Source organism: Zea mays, chromosome 2 (assembly GCF_902167145.1).
Source record: "Zea mays cultivar B73 chromosome 2, Zm-B73-REFERENCE-NAM-5.0, whole genome shotgun sequence".
NCBI lineage: Eukaryota > Viridiplantae > Streptophyta > Magnoliopsida > Poales > Poaceae > Zea > Zea mays.
In genome coordinates, this window is record NC_050097.1 from 187,047,386 (window position 1) to 187,053,385 (window position 6,000).

Consider the following 6,000-nt stretch of genomic DNA (forward strand, 5'->3'; position numbering starts at 1 on the left):
TCTAAATTCGAAGGTGTAGATTAGATCCCACTACTCTTAACCGCTATCACCAACTGGCCATCGGATCTAGATCCAGCGGCGAGGACTTAATGAGGCGCACATGGTCGCTAGACCTAATCCATGCCGACCGATAGCCGATCGACGCACCAGGTTACATCAACACGAGGAGATGCACGAGTTCAGATCTGGTTCGTTCATCAACCTGTCAACGGTTTATAGCTAGCCCTTGAGCGATCTAATCTTGACCCTTGCTTTGTAAATGAACGGTAACCGCGTGTCGTCTTCAACCTCTGGCACGACGGCGGCGATACCCGCGACCAGACCCGCGGTCGCGCACGAAGAGAGCGCCCTACCGGAGAGGCACACCCAGCATCCTGGTGCCCCGCATTGCTGGAATACAAGCCCATACGCATTCACTGACGCCATCAACAACCAGGAAGGATACTCACCGGTCGATAGGACGAAGCGCGCACCACGGCAATGTCGATCTGCGATGGAGCCTACCGATGCTCCACGCCACGTACACCCACACACCACCGGACGTCAGGACGAAACCTCAATCCCACCACGCGATGGTATGGAGCCCATGACGGCGCACCAGGCTACGAGTACTTTCCCCCTCCCCCTTTTCTCTCTCTCCTTCACCGTCGACGGCAACGACGAGAGATGCAATGACAGCGCTGCTCGGTGGTTTTGAATGCGATGAGGAGGGCGTCGCGTCGCATAAATACACAAGGACTCGGTCGAGGAGTCAAGCAGGTCCCTCGGCCGCACGCTGGGCGACGGCGGATTTGCCGCACACGGCCCCGAGGAAGTCGCTAAGGTAGTTAAGGTGGCGGGGAGGAGGTTCCTCTGACGTACTGCAGGGGGCAGTAGGGTCACTGCACGCGGGCCCTGTCGCACGCGGGGGCCACGCGGCAGTGCCTCTCCCCACGTCAGAGGATCTCGTTCCAGGTGGCGGCTGGGCGAGGTCTGTTGCGTTGGGCGCATTGGTTGACCAGGTGAGAGAGGGCCCGCGTGGCAGTGACAGAGAAGCCAGCACGTGCCCGCGGATGTGAGCATGACACGTCAGGCCCACCGGATGGCACAGTAACCACCCTGGGCTGCGCGAGGGAGGCAGTTAGTGGGCCAAATGTAACATATGAGCCCAGTGTTAGGTTTCTTTCTTTCTTTTTTTATTTTTCTTTTATTTTCTCATTTTAGATTTCAAATTCCACTTCAAATTTTTGTTGTAAGGTTCGTACCTAGGTTAATTGTATAAATTCAAATCTCAGTATGGAGGAATTATATTTATTTTTTTATACCATATATTGTTTTCTTCTCTTTTCTTTAGATTCTTGAATTTTCCTTTAGGATTTAAATTTCACTTTGGACTTTAACATATTTCCTTTTTATGTTATTTTTATATTGTCACAAATAATGCACTCACAATAAAAAAATCCCAACATGATGCATAATTTAGTGGTATTTATGTTATTAATTATTTGTTTTTACATAGGGTGTTCACATGTGATGATGCATAAAGGTCAAACTCACATATAGATGAAGTGAAATTGTGTCCCCTTTTATATTATCTCTTACCAATTACAAATTGGGTATTACATGTTGTTTGTTTCTTTGCATTATAGGAAATAAGATTATTCCCTAGAAAAAATAGCAAAACATTTTATAGATCTCCTATCATCTAGACAACATGCCTAATTTGCATTTGGATAACCATCCACTATCATTGATAGGGATTTGCAAATCTTCACACCGAGATCAATATAATATATGTCTTAAAATTAGATTTATTGTTGCCAATACAATGTAGTAGGAGCATGCAAATATTAAAGTACCTTGTTAACTGGAAATATAATATCAAATTTAGTCAAAGTTAAATATTGGAGAGCACCCACTATATCCAAGATGGCCTGGCGCATAATTGAATTTTTTTCATGCAGCACATTATCCAAGATGGAGAAATCAAAATGTTTATATACATACTACTTAGCAGATAAAGTTTATCTGATTATGAAAATCTCTAGGTAACCAAACACAGCCTATAGCGAATATGCGCATGGTCATCCTCATTCATGGCTCATTTTCTGCTGGGGGCGGAGCGCAACCACCATCTCTAGAGCTTGTTTGGGATTAAAGATAATGGAGTATATCGACGGGCTAGAATCTCTCCATCTAGCGGCGGCATCATCTCCGCGCAACAAGGCAAGGGATTATTTCGTCTTGCCTCGTGAAAGGCGCAGAGTCCAACACCGGCCTCGCCCACAGCGAATCATTGCCGGGGCGGTCAAGCTCTAGGGCTCGAACTCGACGCCAGCCAGACCGATCGATGGTCCTCGCGGCGCAGCGGTTCATGATCGTCCTCTTCACGGGATCCTCGGGTTCCTGGAAGACGAGGGCGCCTGCCACGTACGGCATCATGTGCAATCATGCCTGCACCTGCATCGCACCCACTTTGGATTGGATCGCAGCCTTGGAATTTCGGAGGAATTCAGTGACCATTGATCTCGATGGGTTCCTTCACCGTTCTCTTCTGTTCTGTTGGTGCACCACCGGCCGGGACCAACCAGAGCTAGCCCCACGCCGAGGCGACCGTCCGTGCCGGTTCAAATTCCCCCGCCGCAGCCTCGGGCATGATTGCGCGAATCATGGCCGTCCGCCCCACGCGCGCGGTTACCGACGGCTCGGCATGGCACGCTCTCTGTTCGTCTCCCTCACACTGCCCTGCCTCTTTGCCAGATGGGATCATTGAGGAGGCAGGCAAGCAAGACTCCCAAGCCCCAAAGCATGTCTCCTTCTGGTACCCCGCTCCTGCTCTCTGCTCCCAAGACTGGCAAATGGGACACAACGGAGGCCGCAGTTTCATCATCGTTTCCTTGGTAAGAATAGATCAACGTGGTTTCCGACCAGCTTTCTAATGCTACCAGATAGTCCTATAATATCAGGATAGCTTCAGATCGAACTGCAGCTTTGCTTTGGGTATCTGGCAAACATCCTCCTTCTTCACAGCTTTGCTTTGGTTTTCATATAATCTTTTTTTAAGCCATTAAATTCATATCTCATATTTGAACCTCAGTCATACCCTTGCCCTCTTATCCTAGGAATAGATAATTTGTGTCGACCAAGAATACCAAATAAAAAAACCCTTTAATGCATTCCCTGTAGTGTCAGTCACATGTATAAGAGCAAGAAATCGTTATATAATAATGTTCCCTTGAGAATTCACGAGATAATTAGATTTTTGCCACTCACAATATTGTCTTCTTGTTATAATTACCACTATATCTAAAACATAAAAAGGTATATTAATAAAGACGAAGTCTGCAACAATGTAATAATACGAAATGACATGATAAATTTGCTACTAACCTTAAAATAGTTGCCATTTGCTCTTTAACCGATATATCACATGATTCATCAATAAGTATGGCAAAATAGAACACATAAATTCTAGAGAAATAAAAAAATATGGATGATTACTTACATGTGATGTAATTTTTTCTTTCTCTCATTTGTTTAACTTATATAATCCTCAGATTTAAGTGGCTAACATAATTAATAAGTTAAACATAAAATAAATTGGTGCATACATGTTGGATTTTTTATTGGTGCATTTAATTCTATATTGGAACATAGACATATATTTGAATTTGAAATTCAATTGAGACCACATTCAAACTTGATAAAGGATAGAAATTATAAATTAGAAAAAAAGAAAAGGGGTGTGGGTTGTAGCACCCCCCCCCCCCCCGACCCAGGAAGTCGCCCAACCCAACTAACCACGTGGCGCCGACATTGAGAGCCACAAAACTTGGTTAAGTGTTAGTACGATAAAACCAAGTGGCTATAGAGCGAGCTCTTGCGAATCACAATAATCACACAGAAAGACAACACAAGAGACACAGTGGTTTATCCCGTGGTTCGGCCAAGTATAACACTTGTCTACCTTTACGTTGTGGCGTCCCAATGAACGAGGGTTGCACTCAACCCCTTTCAAGTGATCCAATGATCAACTTGAATACCACGACTTTTCTTTGCTTATCTCTTTTTCCCGTTTGCGAGGAATCTCCACAAGTTGGAGTCTCTCGCCCTTACAACAAAGATCAAGGTGAAAGCACAAGAGTAAGGGTGGGAAGCAACACACAAATCCGCAGCAATACACACGCACACAAGCCAAGACTTGAGCTCAAAATGAAGCACAACGAGTTCACCACTAGAACGGAGCTCAAATCACTAACAAAGTCAATCAAGTGCGCGGAGACGGAGTGTGGAAGACTTAGAATGCTTAGAGTATGTTTGGGTGACTCCTCCATGCGCCTAGGGGTCCCTTTTATAGTCCCAAGGCAGCTAGGAGCCGTTGGAGGCATTCTTGGAAGACTAATCTTGCCTTCTGTCGGGTGGCGCACCGGACAGTCCGGTGTGCCACCGGACAGTCACTGTAGCTGTCCGGTGCGCGATCTCCTTCCTTTTCTGGCGCATCCAACCATTGCAGATTCGTGGCAGTTGGCGCACTGGACACTGTCCGGTGCACACCGGACAGTCCGGTGCCCCCTGCCGACCGTTGGCGCGCCCACGCGTCGAGCGAAGATTGCGCGGCCGACCGTTGGCGCAGTCGACCGTTGGCTCACCGGACAGTCCGGTGCACCACCAGACAGTCCGGTGAATTTTAGCCGTACGTCGTTGAACTTCTCCCGAGAGTGACGACTTCGCCGCAGACGAGTCACCAGACAGTCCGGTGCAACACCGGACAGTCCGGTGAATTATAGCCGTACGCCGTCGTCGAGTCCCGAGAGTGGCCTGTTCACCGGAGGCTGGCCTGGCGCACCGGACACTGTCCGGTGCACCGAGACCGAGCAGGAGTTGGCTGTACACACCCGACTCTTTTCCAATTGCTTTTCTCCTGTTTCTAGCACTTAGACACAATACATTAGTACCCAATTCAATGTACTAAGTCTAGAAACGTACCTTGTTATATGATTTGCACTTCTTCAATCTTTGGCACAAATTAACACTTAGAGAATAGGTGTTGGACACTTAATCACCAAAACACTTTAGAAATGGCCCAAGGGCACATTTCCCTTTTAATCTCCCCCTTTTTGGTGATTTATGCCAACACATCAAAAAGCAACCAAAAGAAGTGCAACATTAATGCAATTGAGAACAAGAATTGTTTTTGATTCAAATTTGGCATATTTGGATCATTCTTCGCCACCACTTGGTTTGTTTTTGCAAATCAAATTCAATTTCCTATCTCTAAGTCAAACACACTTGTTTAGGCATAAAGAGAGGTATTCCAAGAGTGAAATTGATCAAAGATCCAAAAACTCCCCCTTTTTCCCATAATCATAAATTCTCCCCACAAGAGGCCAAATTTTGACAATAAGAGTATTTTGATAAATCAAAAGTTCTAATTCTACTCTTTTCGAAATTTCACAAGTGGTAGCTGATCCAGTTGCTTTGGCCTTAATTTCTCCCCCTTCGGCATTAAGCACCAAAACATGATCATTCTTGGCCCTTTAACCCCATTGCCTCACCAAAATTGTCAATTACGAGCAAAAAGGCAATAAGAGCATAGATATGAACTTGGAGTGAATACCGGAGTGCAGTGGAAGTCTTCGCATGGTCCAAGTTCACCTTTCCCTTTCAATTCACTTTTGAGACTAAAACAAGTAAACTCAAACACAAGGCTAGTCTCAAAGGGTCAAGTTGTAGCATGCCTCCCCCTAAATAAGTGCATCACTTGCAAATGGACTTGTGAGGTCCGGGGATCTTGTGTACAACTTGAGCACCACAAATGAACAAAATAGATTTACATGCATAAATTAACATGATCAAAGGCATAAGACACATGTATGCTATAGATCAATCCAAGTTACGCGAATCTAAGACATTTAGCTCACTACGCAACCTGCAAAACCTTTTCTCATCTAAAGGCTTGGTGAAGATATCGGCTAGCTGGTTCTCGGTGTTAATATGGTACACCTCGATATCCCCCTTTTG